This window comes from Apteryx rowi, unplaced genomic scaffold (assembly GCF_003343035.1).
Source record: "Apteryx rowi isolate R43461 unplaced genomic scaffold, aptRow1 scaffold_39, whole genome shotgun sequence".
In the NCBI taxonomy this organism is placed as follows: domain Eukaryota; kingdom Metazoa; phylum Chordata; class Aves; order Apterygiformes; family Apterygidae; genus Apteryx; species Apteryx rowi.
The window spans coordinates 2797241-2818137 of record NW_020450418.1 but is presented as its reverse complement, the minus strand read 5'-3'; the positions used below and the strand labels follow the sequence as shown (position 1 = coordinate 2818137).

At 40.5% G+C, this 20897-nt stretch overlaps 1 protein-coding gene across 3 annotated transcripts in view; it reads right to left on the bottom strand.

Moving 5' to 3' along the window:
• Positions 1–19156, bottom strand: part of JAK1 (Janus kinase 1) — a 59862-nt gene extending 40706 nt beyond the window's left edge. For all 3 annotated transcript variants that reach the window (XM_026074498.1, XM_026074499.1, XM_026074500.1), the window contains exon 1: positions 18984–19156. The gene's annotated coding sequence lies outside the window, so the exon portion shown is untranslated. The remainder of the gene's footprint in view (positions 1–18983) is intronic.
• Positions 19157–20897: the final 1741 nt, after the last annotated feature.

Here is a 20897-nt window from a genome sequence, read left to right as displayed (position 1 = left end):
GAGTCCTATTGCATTCAAGTACTGACTTCTTCAGACCATGCTGAATATTGCACRAAACCATACAACTCAGTCTTACATTATGAGAGCCCAACTGTGCTCATTTCCTGMCCTCTTCCCATTCAATTTCAACAGCTTCTCTGAACCTAGTGACTAGTCATCTAGCACCCAGAACAACTTCAGCTYGCTCACAAAGCTGCGTGTTAATGTACCACTTTCCTTGTCCCGTCGCAACTGGTGTTCTAGATGTGTGAGCGTGCACGCACACACAACCTCTCGTTTTCCTCTGTCTTAGCTGATCTTTCCAGTCAGAAGTTCCTTTGGATATTAGCTGGGCTTCTCCTGACTGGGCTGGTGTGAAAATCCCAGATAATATAGTCACCCACAATTTTTATAGCCTGCTTCTAAAATATAAATGTGTAAGAGAGCATACCCAAATTCTTTCTCATGCACAATTTCTGGTATAATAATTGCTTTAAATGACACAATTCTTGAGAAGCTAGTAAACAATCTATTATATCCTTTTAGAGCCAATGTTAAGCACTTTTCAGCTAAAGCAGTCTCATTTTCCTTGGTGGCAAATATATTCACATATCAAGCTACTAGCCATCTTGGAAATACCACACCACGATAGATTTTTGTGCAATTATCATGTAGCCATTACTCCAAAAGCTAGGTAAAAGTCCCTTTATTTTCTTTCACAAGTCAACCAGCTAAAAAAGATTGATGCTAATGGGACTGAAGGGGGATTCCAGTCTTAAAAGATTTTTTTGGACAACCTGTTTATACTCCTGCCTGAGACATATTAACGATGGCTTTCCTTCCTTATGTTCTCTTCCGCTCCCCTTACCTATGTCCCTTCCCCGTTCCTAACACACGGTGCTTTTTTCACCTTTCAGATGTTTTGGAATGTCAYTGGCAATGCGCCATGTCATCTTCCCAGCAATGAGCAGATCTTCAGGAAACTCTGCCTCTTCCTGGTGGCACTGCGCTGATTTAAGGGGTTTCCTGACGTTTAGTTCAGAAGCGTGGAAAAGCTTTTAGCCCAACTTCTCCCGTATGTATTCCCCAACAATACAAAACATCAAGAAATAGGAAAATCACTCAGCGTGGCAAAGACCTCCAAATCCACATTTGCTTGGAAGAGAAAACTCTATGCTGAACAGCGGTAAGCATGTGCAAAGCTTTTTCTTCATTGCTTAGCTGGCAAGTGATAACTTGTTAGGTCACTAGAACTGTGTGTTGCAAGACTACACATTTGGTCTTAGCCTGCCCCAGTTAAAAGCTCTAACTTCAGTGAAATACATTTAAGTTAACCTATTGTGCATCACAACTGGGGCGGACAAAGAGCAAACACGGGGTCACATACAGCAGCTTCACTAATGCATGGCAACTTGTTAACCTGCTCTAACAGTCACCTGCCCCAACCTGAAGTCAGCACAGGGCTTATGTCTAGAAACAGACAATTAAACCCAGGAAACGTCTCTACCTTTTTCAACCAAGGAAAAGATGCCGTAATAGCTGCACGGATCCATCAGATAGGCAGGAGTGGAAATGAGCACAGAAAGAACAGTAAGAAAACACTACAATACGTGTGACATCTTTTTTTGCCGACTGGAACGCTAAAAAAGGCTAGCGCCTTCACGGAGCTCATTGCGTTGTGTGCATCCATGTCAAGAGCAGCAATCCGCCTGGGATGGTGCCAGGATTCGAGAGTACAAGGAGGGAGCTGGTGTCCAACAATGCGTCAGGACGTTTGCAAAGTTTCAACACCTCCCTTTCCTCCTCTACTAAACATTTTAGTAATTCAAGCTTYCTCTGCTCCCTGAATAGTTAGGACTGATGAAGAAGCTATCAGCGGTTTTCCTTAACAAGAAACCTTAACCAGAGAGATGAAGCAACTTCAGTCATCCACTGCCTTACAAATGAAGGTCTGTAATGGCAGAATGGCTCCTCTCTTTAACTGAACTGGATCAAGAGAGGTTGTTTTGTTCTGCTCTCCTGAGCCGTAAAATCTCACAAGTGCCACCACGCTGAAATATGCAACGAAGAAGTCTGACCTGTGGAGACTCGTCATGCATCTACAGGTGTTCTGTTCTGTAGCACTCCAATCTTCTGCTGTGTAATTATTCAGACTGAAAGAGTACCTGGGAGGGGGGCTATTTGTACCCTCCTTTCACAGAACCATTAAATCATCTTTAGCATCCTACAGATTTGGTAAATTCCTTCAGGGGGATCTCCACAATCCACTGGTGCTCCCCAACAAGGGAATCCTACATTTTAATTGTTTTTAAAGAAAAAGAATGCTTAGATTTATTATGACAGCATCTGGACTTCTGGTCACGTCTGAGATCTTCAGTAAAAAACAAACCAAGTGAACAGCTGATGTCTAGTAAAGGCAAAACTGATCAAACCTTATAAGAAACACTATTATCATGCCTCTTCTAAAAATGAGTAACCAAAGAAGGAGAAATTAAATGACTTGCCCACTTACCCAAGAAATCAGTGCCAGCATTAGTAACTGAACCCAGGTCTCCCACGTCCCACACTGTAGCCTCTTAACACAAGAAGCAGAATTAGCAGCAGTCGTTCCTCCAAATACCAGTGGTCTGAGTAGGAGGACTTCACACACTACTAGCTTCCTAGCTTTAGCATGTGCAAAGGGGTTTGGCCTTCACAGTGACCACAGAGCTACTGCAAAGCTACCCTCCTCAAAGAGTCACCGAGCGTTCACAGACCACTTTGACAGCAAGAAGCAAAGCTCCTATTACACAATAACCACACACGGTCACTTCTCTCGTGTGTTGAGCCCTGTAGCCACTTCCTTGACAACAGCTATAGATGTTCCTAACCTTTTTCATTTTCAAATTGTATCACAAAATGGAGGCTCTTGTCCCAGTTCTCTCCACCTCCTGCTTCCTCCTTCCCAGAACTGGGAAGCGCTAACTGCACAGACTGCGCATTACGACAGTGGAGGCAGAGAGGGACTGCAAACAAGCCACAAGCTCGTTCTTCGTCCCCTGTGCAGTAACATACCCCTGTGTCCCTCCACAACTTACAGGCCAGAGCTGCCACATGCATAGAGGTCAYCTGGCCCCAGGGAAGGAATGGGTGAGAGAAGGTTTTGCTAAAGAAAAAGTTTCTTACCCCAGAGGAGGACCTCACCTAGTGCCACTCTGGAAAGGGGATGAACTCTCCAGAAACTGGCAACCCAGTAACTCCTGAGGAGCAGGAATTAATGAAGGGAAAGAGCAACCTGAAGTTGATCATAGCAACCCTCAAAAGAATGAACAGAAATATCAGCACATCTTTGCATTTTACCTGGTCTAAAAATAAGTGTCACTAACTTGTTGCCATAAGCACTTAAATCACTCATACAGGCTTAAACAGTTTTATCAATTTTGTCAACTTCTACTTTGCATATGGCAAGAGATTTGAACCCCCTAGATTTTTTTATTTGTGAAGATTTCTTGTAGTCACAGGCTTCCTGTGGTGGCTTTGCACTTCGGTAAGTGTTTTTTGATGGTTTGCTTTTTTTTTTTTTTTAATGTGGTGAGAAGATAATGTTTAAACTTGTTCTTAATGGCTCACCATTGAAAACAAGTTATAAACAAAAGCAAACAAAACTTCACCAGTTATCTTTGCCTCTCTGTACAGAGCATAACCACCAACAAAGAGATCAACTAACCAACGTTTCTTCTATAATATAGTTGTGAAATCATACAATTTGCTACTGATAGCAAGATTGATTTGATCTTACAAGTGTCTTACCATTCTCTGTGTCCTCTGCTCATCTTTATCAAGTTAAAATCACTGCTGTAACGCTTGTAACCCCAATATTAAAAGTAGGTGCATGCACCYCTGGCTGGAGATGATATGGCCAGAAGTCAAAAAAAAAATCTCAGGGTCGAAGATAACGTCTCAGCTAAGATCCTTTTTGTTAGGCACTATATATAGTTCCAATATAAGGAAATGAAAAGCTGAGATTTGAAGTGCAGACACCTCTGCAAATTGGCAGGTATTAGAAAGCTTGCTGTTCTGGTGGCGGAGGAGGTAGTAAATGTAGTTGTGTGGCCCCATAATTCACAGTGCAACATCATCTGTAGCATTCACTACAGACAAAGAGACAGAATAGGAATGGAGCAAGGACAAAAATCTCGATGGAATTCTGGATCTGAGCACAGATCACCTCTGTTTTTACTGACAGAGTTCCAGATTAATCCAGTTTGGCATAAAACTGAGGCATGCACATTCAGGCTCTCTAGCGTTGGACCAGATGACCTGCAGAGATCCCTTCCAACCTCAACCATTCTGTGATTCTGTAAAGCTTTACATACAGCTACCAAACAAAAGTCACCAACCAAACAGGGCTGCTTCTACCCAACTCTTGAGCTCTTTGTACTATCCAGTAGTGACGCCCTCTTGCGCACTCCCTCTTCCTCCTCCTGCCCTCACCTGACTTCACTAGTGTTTTTAGCAATGGTACACCTCTCTTTCAGTTAGCTGAACCTAACTGCATAGATCAAAATGCGGCTATGCTGCAATCAACAAAGCTACTAAAACCAAGAAAGAAAAACATACATCATCAACAATAAAGATTTTTTAGGTGGCACCTCTGTGCCCTTCAGAAAGAACCTCATTCTAGCAGGTGCTGGGACTCCTAAGACAGTCCTTCACTGAGAAGGACTCGCAGGGACTCCAACCCATCTCCCTCAGCAGTGTGAAGTCCTACCACTCTCAGAAAAAAAGCTCAACTACTAATTGTGCTTCTGGCTCTAGTAAGTGAGAAGCCCTGGACCAGAAAGTAGTGTTACCTCTTCTTCTGCCAGGTATATTATGATTTCTGCTATATCATACTCACCATCACCTACAGCTGAAAACAGACTTTCCCATGTGTGGTTCCCACTGGTAAACAAAGCTACACTAAGCTTTTCTTTCCCATCCCGCTGCCGCCACTATACCACCACATGCCATCACACAGTCACTGTGCAGGTCACTGGAGCATCCTTGACAATGAACTACCAATACTTCAGTCTCCGAAGAAACTGCTCCTTTGTATCAACTGGTCATTTTTGCTGCTTGTTAGGTGAATTACACACACAGAGTTGATAAATGTTGCCACAGAAAGCCACTGAAAAGCTACAGCCTGGGAGAGACTGATTTACAGGAAGAGAAGAGCTCTGAAGTAGCAAGGCCAGTGCCACACTGACCTTGAACTAAACTCTATTTGCCGGGAAGCTAATGAAAGGGAGTTAGTCAAGGCAATATTTCAACCTTTTCTTGTTATACCTATTAAGTACTGTATCTTGAATAAGTTTTTGCTTTCTCAGACACTGGGCTTCATCTTTCTCACTACAGTGAATTGCAGTCATAATGTCCGGAAGTAAGATTTAAATTACTGTRCTCCGTAGTACCAAGAAGTGTCTAATCCTATTGCAGTGCTTCCAACAAACCTGAAGCTGTTAAAGCAGTCTACAAATTGAGGACAAATGTTTTAATGGTGCCAGATGTAGCAAAGGGGGAGCAATTACATAAAAACTGAAAGCATTAAGATTAATTAATGCTGCAATAAATAGCAAGGCAAGAAAAAAATCTGTATTTAGCCACATATGTGCCCAAGAGACAGGTTCAAAGGAAAGTGAGTCATATGGAGCTTTCCAACCAGAAAGTTCCCAAAGAAAGTTATTGGACAATGCCGGTATAAACTATTTAAATCAAAAACATTTGGACTGTTTATAGAAAAAATGTTCTAACTTTAGAAAAGCTTGAGAAGAGCAATTAGCTTAGCACTTCATTTAAAGCATGAATAGCCATTTAAAAGAACAGCGAACCAAGATCCATTGGCCGTTCTCTTCCAGGGAAGCTTACTGAGGAGCTCTGCAATCAGTTCACCCGGAGCGAGGGAAAAGATTCCTTCCCTTCTCCCTGCCTCGGTCTCGAGGCCTCCGAGAGACCCACCTCCGCCTCCAAGCATGATGTCTGGGAACAGGGACTGTATGCTGGAACAGGACAAATGTAGTCTCACTAAAGTGCTGGGACCACAAAGTGGTTCAAATGCATTTGTTTTTAGCCCCTTCTGAAAGGCAAAGGCTGTATGTAGGGATGGGCATATGTATGAGAGCGCAGGCTTGAAAATAGGAATGACTTCTGCAGTTACTTTCCTATCATTTCAGCTAACAAGTCCTGAAGTTGTTATCCAGACACTATATTTTGTGATCTGTGCAGCATGATGAAACAAACAACTGGTCATATTTGGCCCAGGTGCCCCGCTTATTTATTTAGGGGGGCTTAAATGAAATCTAACTGAACCAAATCCAAGGGACTGCACCAGTGTAAAAGGTAGAGGATGACAGCTGGGCCCAGTGTGCTTCAGGGAATACTGTACTGAAGGCCAAACTGCTTTCTTACACTGCAGAATCCCATCTAGTTAAACAGCTTTTACTATTGGCTCCACCCAGTATAACATAGAATCAGACATAAGATCAGTCCCTCAGAAAGGAAACCCAAAGTCAGGTTTTGACACTGCTATTTGAAGCTCATTGTATTTTTTTTTTAAAAAACTTTTACTGTAAATGATTATTTCTTAATAGCACACTATACACATTGGCATGCTCATACCTATGCATATTCTTCAAAGTATGTGTATAGCTGGAGATGAGAAAGATATATACTGTTGTTGAAACATAACTTTTAATTAGTGGGAATTGCTGTTCTTCACTGCCTGCACGTTGGGATGAACATACATAGCAATTATTTTTTAATATCAACTAACCAACCCATTTAAATGTCTGAAGGGATGGTGTAAAGGGGGTGGGGCCAGACTCTTTCCAGTGGTGCCCAGCAATAGGACGAGAGGCAACAGCACAAACTGAAACACAGGCAGGTCCATCTGAACATGAGGAAAAACTTCTTCACTGTGAGGGTGACTGAGCACTGGAACAGGCTGCCCAGAGAGGTTGTGGAGTCTCCATCCTTGGAGATATTCAAACACCGTCTGGACACAGTCCTGGGCAATGTGCTCTAGGTGATCCCGATTGAACAGGGGCTTTGGGCTAGATGATCTCCAGAGGTCCCTTCCAACCTCAACCACTCTGATTCTATAACTACCAGAGTATACCTGTAGGATAGTTAGCTGTAAAAACTATTACTCAGAGGAAGGAGCTGAGACTAGATAACTGGCTTGTCTAAAGCAAAATGAGAGACAACACTAAGCGCCTCATTCTGAGTCCGTTCATTGCTTATTCTCTGCTCTCACCACTTCCCTTCTAATCAGAGGCCAGGAGCTTCTCAAGGAATGCAACCATTCAGCTCATCTGCAAGGCATCTCTAAGGATTGTTGTGCTATATGATGCATTCTTACCACCAAATGATTTATAAATGATTAATTTCATATATCCCAAAGGATATATGAAAGCCAGCCAGAGGTGACTGCAAGTGTATGGGAAACAGAAGAGTACAGAGAATGGTGTAAAAACACAGAGATAAAACTTGAAACAGGTTTATTTTTCAGTCTGTCTGAAAAGCGATGGAGTAGGAACTCATTTTTTCTCCTCTAAAAAGGCAAGTGCAGTTAGACCTCTTTTCTCCATCAAACGGGCTACAGCAGTATGGATGTAGCAGTACAGCTAACAGCTGAACAACGCGAGTTTACACTGACCTTTACTACCTTGGGTCTCAGGTAAATGATTTGTTAAGAAAGAAGCACTGTGCTCAAAACATGTTTCCCAATCAGAACTGACRGAGGAGCTTGTCAATACTTGCACATTACCCTCTCTTTCCACTACATCTGACTAAATGCAGACGTCTGCCTTTGAACTAGATGCTGTAATGCTCCTTTTACTATCAAGGAAAACTAAGACGTATTTTACCTTATCCTAAAACAGAAATCTAAACTTGGTCAGATGAGGTGTCCTAGTCACTCTTTTGACTAAAAAGGGATCTTAGATATCTGTAGCTTAGCTAGTCTCTTTAGACTGTAGACTCAAAAGCTGGATGAGAGGACTTTCCCACAGGATATCCTTCAGTTTACCTGCAGTTAATTTTATATTTTTGGGTTCTAATGAATCCTTAGATTGTTCACCTTACTTTAAAAAGAGGGGGTAAGCCCTAAATATCACTTGTAAGGCTGGTGAAGGAGTGACACTCCAGAACTCAGGCTAAATCCTTTTTCTCTGATCCTAACAATGTGACAAAGAGCTGAAACTGGAAAAAAACTTATCAAAGCTGCAGGATCTTTTCTTGCTAAAAAAAAAAAAAAAAAAAAATACAAGTAAATTGGCAGAAAGCACTTGAAACAAAAGGAAGCCAATTAGTGAAAGCCAAATGAAGTTATTTAGAAGGGAGGTCTCAGAAGACAACCCAAGCTCTGGCAAAGAACAAGGATCATTCTGCCTCTCTTCGGTCATCAATAAGCAGCATCTGAACTTCAGCAGTTTTCTGATAACCGGGTGGGATGCTGGTTCTGCGCTAGCTTTTTTGACCACCCCCCCGTGCCCAGCCCTAGAGCCTGTGCTTGCTGCTTTTTCACTTACATGCACACAGTCATTCACTTGAAGAGTTATCACCTACTCCTTTTAGAGTACACACAGTGTCACTCAAACTCCAGATGTCTGCTGGAAACTGAGACAGCACACATCCTCCATGGTTTCATACTGCTTCTCCTACAGGACTTAGGAATATGGGACAGCTGTTACTTTAGGAAGGTCAGGCTGCCAACTGCTGTGGTTAGAGTCTAATATAATAGCTGTTTTCTGCTTGAAATAGAGAAACACCTTGATAGTCTTCTAGTATTTTGTTTTTTGTTTAATCACCTGAGACAACAGACATAACTGACAATTTAGTATTTAAGCACTGGCAGACTTTATCACAAGAAACTTGTTAGGCAGGAACACGGGAACGTCAAGAAACCCATAAATCAGTCCACTCCTCTGTTATCACTGACAAGAGAGACGTAAGCATTCCTCATGCGGTTACCTGAACTGATAATCTGAATAAAGCAGCATGGTGTTTCAAGGCACCATTCCAGCAATTATTATGGATTTTTAACCAACCCAAGTTCTAACAATTATTTTCATCAAGTTCTCTGCTGTCTCTACTGATTTYTCCACTATCCGCTCTAATTGTGAATGCTAAAGGCTTGATGTGGTATGCTTGTCACAATCAATAGAGTTGCTGGTGCAAGTCATTTGTCAACCATGAGCTATACTCTAGTATCGCTCAACCAAGCAAGCTAAATATTTACGCTCAACTCATTCAATATGTTGGCCAAACATATATGCTATTTTTAACTGACTTGTTAAATAGGAGTAAATCTTGTATGTTTACCTTAGAGCTGTGCAGACACTGGTTCAAAAGTGGTAAGACGTCAGTGGCTTTAGTGTACAATTGTGAGCAGTGGAACTTTGTCCGTGTGTCCCCCCCCCCCTTTTTCTTTTCTTTTCTTTTTTTTTTTTTAGGACTTTGGTTGGTTTTTGGATTTTAGTTTGTATTGCAGATTTCAGAATTATCCTATCACTGATGGCTTGGGTACAGAAGAATGTCTAAAGCTTGCCTTTACATTTATCCGTACCCAGATGGACATCACTGTGCTGAGTATTTGACATGAAGGTGTGCAAGGTATAGAATCTCACTCTGACCAGTTTCAGCCTGGTAGTCTAAATATTTTTCTGCCTAGAAAGTCATATGCCTCTTCCACTTTACCACTGCAATTTAACTCTTCTCCAAAATTCTGGTAGGCCTGAAGCATCTTATGTTTGTTTATGGGCCACAGATTTCTCTTTGTAGAAAACATTTGCTTGTCCAGTCCCCACAACTGCTATGTGGTAACTTGGTGGTCTTCCCTTTAACAATGAAAACATCCTCCTATGAGTCCTACACAATATCTGAAAGCTGGAGAAAAGAAAATCTTAGTTATATATAAACCACTTCTCAATTTCTGGTTTTGGCCAAGAGCAGTTTCATAAAAGTTCATGGCCAATCCTCACCATTCGTTTTTCAGGCCAGGTATAATTTTATTTCAGACCTTTAGAAGCATATAGCAGCAGACCCTTAGCACTTCTTAGCTGCAGCTCTCTTTCCCTCTCTCTCGATGCCTCTCTGGCAACAACAGCTTCAGATTTAGGGAAGTTACACTGCTGGTAAGAGTCAACATCCACAAATCAGCAGTTCTTGCTCTGTGCAAACTGAGGCTTCCATTTCTAGCTGAAGGCCCTCTCTGCTTTCCTGCCACCGACGAGTCCCAAGATATTAGCGTGTACACGCAATAAGACAGCCCTTCTTTCCAAGAGGTCAGTAACCAAAAGTTCTCTTGACTTCCACCGCTCAAGCAGGCCCAGTTTATTCAAAGTCAGCCAAAGAGCCTCTGATTTGAAGAGCTGTGACCTCAATCTCCCTCCCCAAGTGCCAAGACATAGCCCAAGTAATTTGGCTGTGCACTGGGAAGCATTTTCAGCTGCAAGAAAAGAATGCGACTTCCAACCAGCAGCTTGCTCTGCAGTGAACACCCCAACCTGGTGGTTGCAGTCTTCTGTGTAACACCTTGCCAAGAGGCGGGGAGAGGCAGCTGGAGACCTGCATAACAGCAAATCCACAAGCCACACTCTTGCACCTCCTTTGGCCCAACCCCAAATCCTCACTCAGCAGCAGTAAACAGGAAGCCACTGCTGAACTCCATGACATGCATGCGCACCCTGAACAAGCTCCTAAACTGCTCCCCCCTGCAAATACAGCTGTTTTCATCTGCAGAGAAGGGAACAGCTCCATCTGAATGCAAAGAAGGGAGTAAAGGCTGCACCTTACTGGTCATCACAGGAAGGAAGCATGCTGTTGTTCTGCAAAGTCACGTAGACTGCAAGCAGGGTTTTGCAACAGAAAAGCCATCACTTTTATATGCATTGTAGCTAAAACTCAGAAAGGTTTTTTTTAACAAATTAATGTCCCTTATGAAATACACTTCCATCTCTAAATATTATCAAGGGCAAACAGCTCCCAACTCTAGCTACTCATTACCGCCCTGCCTTGCCTCTTCAGCTGTGCCACTGCTAGCTGCTCTGGTTCTAAGGTCAATGTCAATTTATCCATATGGGCCTGGAAATGATGATGATGATGTAAATACTGGACTGCAGTTCCTTGGAAAACTTCAGGAAGAACCAGCATTATGCCAAGACCTAAAGTATTAGAAGAAGCAGGACTGAAGACATCACTACACTTCAGTAACATAAGCTACTGCCATGAAAATGGTCTTTTAAGACCTTGCAGCTTTTCACTGCCTTTCCTGTAAAGGGCCTAGTACAGTAAATGTGAGTAAGCAAATATTAAAAATAGCTCAGCAGGGACACTCTCGTTCAATCGCTTTCAGTGGTGACTCAAACATGTATGACTCAGCCTGAGTATCTACTGCCATACCTACTTTCCCAGTGCTCATGGTAACACCTCTTTCTCTACATACTTGACAAAGCTGCTGCCGATCTTGGGACCTCCAACAAAAAGATATCTTGCCGGCTGTTTCAGTTTTCTTCCTGTCATACATGCCACAACATGAATCTCTCTCAGAAAGTCTCTCACAGGCAATTATCAAGCATCTCACTTTAGAAAATACTTTCTTACCCTCTCCCCCTCCTCGTTGTGGCCACAGAGAGTTACTGAGTTGCTCTCTAATATCATCTTCCTAGAAATCCATATGCTCTGCAGACAAGCTTTCCAAATGCAGTGTCCCTCTGCAGTTATTCGCTCAAAGCACCCGATAAAACAGAAAAAAAACCCTTCTCAAGCACTGAGTCGTATTTACTGGACTTCACAGGAACCAGCAGTCGCATACAGGGAATTTCCATGTAGTTAAGTTCATAGCTTCTACACTTCAACTGTACATTTACAATCAAAACATCAAAAGAGAATAAAAAAGCCATTATGAAACCTTCATAACAGATGTAAAATTTAATTAAGACTAATCAAGATAATCAAATATCAATTACAATCTGTTTAATACTACAGATACTATATAGGTGGCAATATGTGATCCCTCATGCTTTATATACATGAATACTCCTCCAGAACTACTTATGTGCTTAAAAAAATATATATATATACACACACATATACATACATACACACACACACCAAAGTCTTTGCCAGATTTGCAGTAATATCCCATAGCCCAAATAACTTGCTTTCAAAATTCATGCCGAAAAAGAGATCATAAACAAAATGACAAAAGGGAAGAAGAGAGACAGGTCAATGGTAGCAAAGCAACATCATATAGTAAATCAGCATGAATCTCCTTTACAGGTTATGTAAATTTTTTTTTATTGTGTCTTCATTTCTCACTGACAAAACAGCAGTTGCAAGTTTATTTGGGTGTTGATGTTTTCTTGGGATGTCAAGGAAAAGAAAATGCATGAGGAGAACCACTGATCTAAAACCTTAAAAAAAAGCTGCTTGATATTTTAGAGAAGTCCCAAGTTGTGGAGYGCTGAATTTGCACTATTTTATTACACACCTTATGCATGAGTCAGAGTAACTTTTCYGCTATATCATACTTTTACCAGTCTTAGAAATTATCACTTTCTGCTTTTCTTTGCCAGGGCAAGCAGAACCTAACTACCTTTTTTTTTTTTTTTTGGAACACACTCAGAATAAAAAGAAGATAGGTAAGCGTTGTGCCCATTTACATAGCTATCAAATAGTATTTGTCTGCTTCCAAAATTAACAGTGATAAAGTCCCAGCCCAAACTGTCAAGTCAGAAAAACAGGAACTGTATGCTAGAATTAGGGCTTTCGTATTTCCCCTTTAGAACTTGATACCAGAACCAACAATACATTTTGCCTCTAAGAGGCCATGAGAGCCAAAATCTTCTGAAGTGGGGGGTGGGCGGGGGGGGGGTGGGAACTTAAAGTCAAGCCTCTGCAGCAAAGATTTAGTTCTAATTTCAAATCAGCAGCGCGTAACTTCACACAGTTTACTCCTTCTCATACTTTCATGAATGAGCAAACACAGGACAGTGAATACAGCTCAAACAGAAGGGCCACTAGAGGGGTCTTTCAGTGAAACCCCACCACCACTAAACTAGAAAGAGCTGGAGAAAGGCAAGTTTAAGGAAATCTGAAACACATCTCTACCCTGTTTTATAAACTGTGATGCACTTTTGTGTTTTACAACTACAATTCCAAAGCTTAGATTTCAAAGCTAAGGCCGGTGGAGGAAAGGAGCTTTTGGAAACAGGCAGCTGGGCGTTCCACGCTGTGCTCCAGGTCTGTAACCAGACAACGTGCAAATACCACAGTGCAACTCTTCTGGGGAAGAAATATTTAATTGTACTGTATAATACTTCCTACAAAATGATACTTCAAAAGCAGCTTTGGAGAATAAATCCRTCTGTTAAAGTGTGTGTACTTCTGTGGAAAATAACAAAAAAAGAAAACCACGGTAGGTGCACAGTGCACAAGCTAACTACCAAGTGCACAGCCCGTAAAACAAACTCAGCACTCCAAGATGGCTACTTCAGCCTTAGCTCCAAATCCTTTTAACCATAAAAGTACTTCCTTTTTGTTTCCTTAAAAGCAACTCAGAAATTAAACTGTAAATTAACATGCAAGAATTCTAGCAACAAAATTTCTTTCAGATCTTATTATATTATTGGTTTGTGCTAGCATACAAATATCCCCAGACTCAAACTGCTCAGACAAGTTATGCTACAAAAGGCAATTCCTTATCATTTACAGAAGTATCTTGGCTTTTAGGCAGACTAGAATCTTCACTTCAGACTACTAGCCTGCATCATTTTAATTGCCAGAAAGCTGCTTCCCATGGGGGGGGGGGGGGGGGGGGGAAATCAACTTAAACTTAAAATGCATCAACACTGAAAAGATTCTTAATGCTTGACTAGCTTAAGAGTTTAGTTAAAAAAAGACCAGACCATAAGAATACTTACGATTTGTAATCTAATCAACCGTTCCACAATTTGAAAGGTTTTCCTTTAAAGGGAATGAATATTTTAGAGAATATTAAGCAGATGTCAGTAACATTAAGCAAATCTCCGTATTGAAAGGTTGTTAATCAGAGAGCTCAGACACAGAGCAAGCTCAGAGAAATTAGTTGCAAGTGATCTCTATGAATTTTCTCCCCCCCCCCCCCTTTTTTTAAACCTATCTGTAATTCCTAGAGTAACTGGGATATATCACTCTTCCATAAATTTTCTTAGGCAATCCAGGAATTATCACAAGAAGAGGAATTATCCTGCTTTTCAAACAGCTAATAAAAATCTTTTGCAGTATCTTGCAACTAGAAATCTGGCCATAATCAAGCTGTATTTCTTCTGATTTGAAGTTCTTTTATGCTGTGAAGTAATTTTTTTTTTAATGGCTAAATGTACATAAATTGTACTCAACCAGAAATTACGGAGTTAACATTTTTRTWSMWWWKKSRTMKMKAYSMMWWWKSWAYAATTATTTTTAGTCTGCAAGGTTATTTGCAGTTAAAAACAGTCTCCTGCACTTCTCCATACCCTTCTAGAAAAAAAAAATTTTTCCTCATGTTTTAAAGGCAAATTAGCAGAACAGAAGGCAGTGTGCTGTCAGCCTSTAGATATTCAACAAGTCAGTAGCGCAGAAGTTGTTGCGCATCCCAGTGTTATTAACAACCCAACGCAGAACAACCAACCAAGCGAACATCACCGCTGCATCTTCCTCACGGCTGTGCTGCAGGCTCCCATCACTGTTCATTCAGTGTCCTGTGGATTACACAGGTCAGACTCAAACCCCATCTATGAGTCTACGCCACTCTTAAATCCTTGCCACTTTGAGGCAGAACGTGTGGGAGGAAAGGGGAGATTTCAGTTCTCCCCACAATTTCCCTTCTGCCTTTCAAAATACATCTTATGCCAACGTTCTGGGGGAGTTACAGGAGATCATTTTTGGACATATACTTAACGGTTTCTGTTCTGGCAGGATCTTCACCCAGGGGGAATCGAGGTGTTTACATGGTGCCAGTTCCACCTTTACATTGTCCCAGTCCTTTTATCAAGCTGAAGAATCTTAAGCAGAAAACAGATTCTCCACATTTGTCAGAGGAGTTCATGTACAATTTTAAGTGCATGATATCTACGGTTATGACATCCTTGAGCTTCTCATTTTCTGTTTTGTTACCAAGCTACTCGAAAGCTTATTAGCATCCATTTGCTTCCAAGAAGCTCCTACAGCCTGACTTTATGGTGGTCAGTGTACAATTATCTCTTAACATTAATCTCTTGAAATCATGAAAGTCTAGTGAAACAACAATAAGAAAATATTCTCATGAACAAGTTCACCTGAAATTAAGAGAAACACAAAAAGCCCTTTCCACAAGATCACTATGAGCAGAATTCAATTCCTAACCCCTACAGAGACTATAGATATGCATATGTTACTATTTTGTTACCAATCATAATGAAGAATGCCAAGTAAACTCAGATGCAAGAGGATATTCAGAAAAAAAAAACTGCTCTATACTTTTTATGTTTCTTTAATGATAATAGAAGACTTGATTTGTTAAGTGTTAAACACATCAGAAATACCAGACCACTTTTTTTTTTTCTCTGCAAGAAACTGAGAGCTAATGGACTGTGACCAGAAGTCTCTGAAATCAGGGCAAAGGAGACTGGAAAAAGAATTTCTTTAGGCTTCTTTAAACTTTGTTTCTGCTAGCTGTTATCAGATATTTAACCTAGACTCCTGAAGAATACTTAGATGAAAAACTCTTTTCAAAGACTTGCCCTGTCATTTTAGTTAAGAATTACTGAAGTTTAACTGAGAACTATGGAAGCAAAAAAAAACTTTTTAAAATCTTGTAATTTTTTTTTCTGTTTACTATAACAAGAGAGCAAACAGATGTGGCAAGGGGAACAGAATAAGCATACCTTTTCTCTTTAACAGATATTCCAGTAACAAGCCATCCCTTATCAGCTACTATCATTTACTTAGTTTTTAGATGACTCAAACACAAAATTGTTTTTAGTCTGGCAAAAATTCCAATTACAGAATTTGAGTTTATTCTAAAAGAAATTTATATTTATTCATAAATTAAAAATACACATATCAAGGTGATAGTTCCATTAAATCACAACTTCTGTCTCAGAACTGTTTGGTGTACAAAGTAAAAGTATTATCTTCTTAAGCATAATGATCTATAGCATTATCAAAAAAGTTATGAAGATTACATTATGGTTTTCTTTGCATAAGTCCAGTGCCTTTGACTTAGAACAAGATCATAGCTGTAAAAGCGTTAATGTGCAAAATAAAAGGAGAGCAAATTACTGAGAAATTAACTGTATTGAGCTTCTCCCCCTTAAATTACTCTTGCTCACACATAAACAAATGAACAAAAAACCTTGTTTGTTTTTTCATTCATTTGTTTGTTTTCTCCTCAGGTCACAGCTTCTCGAAATGAAGAKGATCAAACACAAATCAGACCCGAAAAATATACCTCAGCTGTGAACTAAGAAAGCTTGATATGGAACTCAAGATTCAAAATCAAGACAGAATTCCACAACAGCATTTCAAAATCATCAGTTTATTGTAGAGTATTTAATAAAGAAAAACCAACACACTAGGGTTCTTCATAAGAAGCTACTGCCTAGCTGTGCACTGGTCCTCCTGAAGTCCAAAATATTTTCAAAACAGTTTTTCTACCTAGATCACTACACTAGCCTGAATTGCTAAGGAGGATACTAATAATTTACCTATGCTCGGTGTACTAACATATTTTTTAAAATTACATTGGCCATGAGCAGACATCTGTTATACAGATAGCAGAGCCGGCTGGAGATGTTACTGCCTACTTCGGTGGTTACCAGCCCACAGCTTTGCTGGCGAAAAAAGGAAGTGCATATGGTTCAGCTGCAGAGAGGGGAGGGAGGGCAGTAACTTCCAGCAGAAAGGGAGCAGTAAACACCTGGGGGATGGTAACATCTGAAGCAGTTTCTAAGGCGATCATGTACATGTATGCAAACTGCCTTGGCCTTGATTGCAGAACTCACACTGTTTAAGTTGCTTTGAAGATGTAAGCTGAAATATGTGTTAAGTCTTACTTTTAGCTGGAGCTGTGCAGAAAAGTTGTAGTTCTAACTTTTAAGCCTTTACCAGCTTCAGTGAAATTATCGGAAAGAGACAGTGGTTTTCATCTCAGCTGTATTTTAAAGGCTGTACTCACCACAAAGCCTGGCACCAATGCATTTCTTAAAATATACAATTTTTCCACTTCATTGATGTGCACTGATTTGTCTATGCTAAACTGAACTTGCTTGGAAATCTAACACTAAAATATAAATGGGAATTAATAGTATATATGCATATAAACAAGTACAGCAGTAACTGCTAGTTAAACTTCATTAACCAGCTAAGTAACAAAGACATAATGGATTGAAAAAGTCCTAAGTAACTTCGTGCTTTCTCTGATGAAACAATTGCAAAGAGCAAAATGAGATAGTGCCAGCATAACAGAGGTGAAGCTTAAGTGTTATCCAGATTGCCTCCCTAAAGAGCCAGAGTCATATCATAGATTTATAGGCTGGCAGGGCCTGCCCTCGTCATCCAAAATGAATTCTCCAAGTGTACGGAGCAAGAGGGTGGCTCTTTACAAGTGCTTTTCTGCATGCTAAATGATGCATAAAACCCTGACGTCAGTAAATACCATGATGCAAGTGAATTTTAGAGAAGACTATTTCATGTACGCTGGGCGACATGAAGAAGTCAAACTGCTTCCACTTCAAAGCATACTAGTATTTCTTAAGAAGGTTTTGCACAACACAAAGCATTCGAGTTAATGTATCCCTGTGGAAAGGATGGGAGGGAGTTGACGGGAAGTCTTCTAAGTTGGAACAGGTATCCATCAGTGTGCTAGCTGCACAACTGGAGAAGGTGACATGCTATAACAAGAGTACCTGAAGACAGCACTGCTATGATTTGCAACATGAAACCATGGCCTCGCTTATACCCCTGCAGCACTGGACTTCCCTGCTCCTCCCTGCAGACATTGCACAAGCTAAGAAAAAAGCTGGCTCTTTTTCCTCCTGATTCAACAGCTAACTTGTAAAAATCTGGAGACACCAAACACCTTGTTTTTATTGCAAGGTAAACTTTCAATGAATACCAACAAAGGACAAAGTTAATCTGTACAAAGCTAACAACTGGCATCTTAGGTTTTAGTTGTTTCAAGTTGTGTTCAACATACGCTGAGAATACAGGATTTAAAAGGTGCTTTTTCTTCCTAAATAAAGTGAGCCCTTTGTTTGTTGATGTACCGTGTTCATACACATTTAACTTGCCTGCATTGTAAGACACATGGACAGGAAGTTGGAACGACTGTAGAACCAGCAGGATTCTTTTTAACTTGGCAGAAGACAGTTATGTTACCAAAATGAAGCCTTCTTTAGCCAATTCTCTCTACATATCCCTTCACTTCCCRACTGTGTTTTTACAGTGAATTCAAACTCATTCTCTCCTATATTAATCAATGCCATACTTTCAAGAACAGTATCTATGGYCATAAATTACTACCGAAACAAGTGCTGGTATACAGAATGCAAGGCGTTTGTTTTCAGAGATGCTTGGTGATAAGAAGTAGTTCCAAATCCACAGGTTGACATGCTTATGCCAGTGACTTGCACCCTATGTAGAGACTTGTTTTGTATCATCAAGGAACAGAACTTCTGACTATCTTTCACAAAGGCAAAGATACAATAGTGTTAACAGAAGCAGAAATTTTCTTGTCAGTAAACAGATATGACCTTACCAAAAATGGGTATCAGCCAGACTCATTTTTTCTGATCTACAAGCATTTTACAGAATCTGGGTGAACTTTGACTATTCCCTGTCTTTCAGAGATTGAGTTATTAAGAGATTTTCTGAAAACCCATACATAGCAGTCAAATAAAATACAATTAAGCTATTCTCTGCCTAGAGCACGCACTGATGTTTCTAAGAGAAAAACACTTAGTTACAAAGTCATGATGTCATACCAGTATTTCAGAAGAATCTGGTGTCCATTACGGCCTGCAGACCACTCTAATGGTCCTTAGCATCAGAAGTGGTGGGAGAGCAAGTTTTGGAATTGCAGTTATTACTTTACTAATGAAGTCGAATGCATCTATCTTGCTTCGGCTCAAGTCCTCGAGGTAGCGAATGCCATGAACTGTGAGGGAGGAAAAAGATCAGATCTTGAATTAACGGGGTTACAACTACTAGAAGTTTCCACTAGAAAACCACAGGAATGGGGGGAAGGGAGAGGTCAAGGGGCCTTCATCCTCAGGGTGCTACTGAACATCCCATTACTAACCCAGAAGTCCCTCAAATGGTGGGAATACAAAGTAAAGACAATGCAGTCTGCTTAGCCAACATAGCCAAATGCAAAGCTCTAGGAGCAGGAAAGAGGAACACAGGGCACACCTGAGCAGCTGAAATGTATCAGAAAACCCAGTTATTCTGGGATGATCAAAGCAGAAAAGTAACTGAGTTTGAGTTCCCAGTGTGATGGCAGAGGAGGCAGATTGCATCCATGGCTGCACACAGAAAGGCAGCGACCCTTTGGGTTGTTCTGGTGCACATACTCTAAAAGCATCCAAAAAGTGAAAAGGTTGCAAAAAAGTACAAAAAAAAAAAAAATCCGCAGCAAGATGAGCTCAAAAAGCTTGATTTGTAACTTCAATGTAAGCACTACCATGGGAAAAAGGCTGCATATACTAAATGGATCTTTAGTGGAGAAATAAGAAATAGAGGGCAGAAGACGAAAGCATTCAAATTAAAAAAAAAAAACAAAACACAGTTTAATACAAATGCGACACAAAACAATGGAAAAAAACAAGGAGGAAAACAGCATTTTTCATCCTTTGCTTTCAAACAAGAACAGACAACTCCTGTAGAACAAAGTGCTCCATGATACATTTACAGAGCTGTAAAAGGGAACAACAGCAGCTCACGCACACAGGTCAGGCTACCTGTTTTAACTGGCTTGTTCCTCTTGAACTTTTAAACTCTCTAAATACATGGGCTCTGACAATTTCAAAGTTATTAGTGTTTGTTTTGCTGTACTTTGAGGAAAACTGAAATACAGAAGCATTCAGAAAGTGAAAGGTTATTTCTTGTGCATCATCAGTAAACATGAAAAACCTGGAGCATACATGAAAACTGTATAAAGTAAACTGCAAAAGTCAGCTTGTAATTGCTGCTGATCAAAGTCTCAGAACTGAGGGTGACCATTCCCTCCTTCCATGCAGACTACTAATGTAAGAGTGACACAGAAGTGACTGAAACACGCTGGGTTCCTTTACAATGGCATCCACTGCCACAGCTCAACATCCTAGGGATGAACAGCGACCCATGCAAAACAGCAGATTAAAATACGAAAGGATGAGCCTAACACAACACTTGAGCTAGATATGGTACCTCTTACACTTTTTTTTTTAATAACAACTGATGCCCCACAAACTAATGCAACTTTATCAAAAAACAAAAACCTGCTTTGAATTTGTTGTTAAACTCTAGTAAGTAAAAACCAGAGCAGTGCAAAGACAGAGGTACTTGTGGATGGCAAGCAACAGGAAGTTATTTAGACTGCACAGGTGCCAAGGCTTTTAAAGTTTGTTTTGTTTAATGTACTGCTTTCTGCCATTAGCGTCTCAAAATGAGTATAAAAGCTGGTTCTGCCAAATTCATTTCCCGCAAAACTGCATCCAAATACAAATTTCTTGCATGTGTTCCCTCTCCTCCCTCCCTCCGCTTTCCAAGTCACAGATCTAGTACAATCTGCTTCATTTTCTTTATCTGAAAAACTAGAAGGCTTACTTCTTTCCTTCCTTCTGACACAAAGTATGTGAAGTTGCTCCCAGAACTGCTGTATCCAGCCCGCCCTTAGGCATGGTAGTCCTTACAGCAGT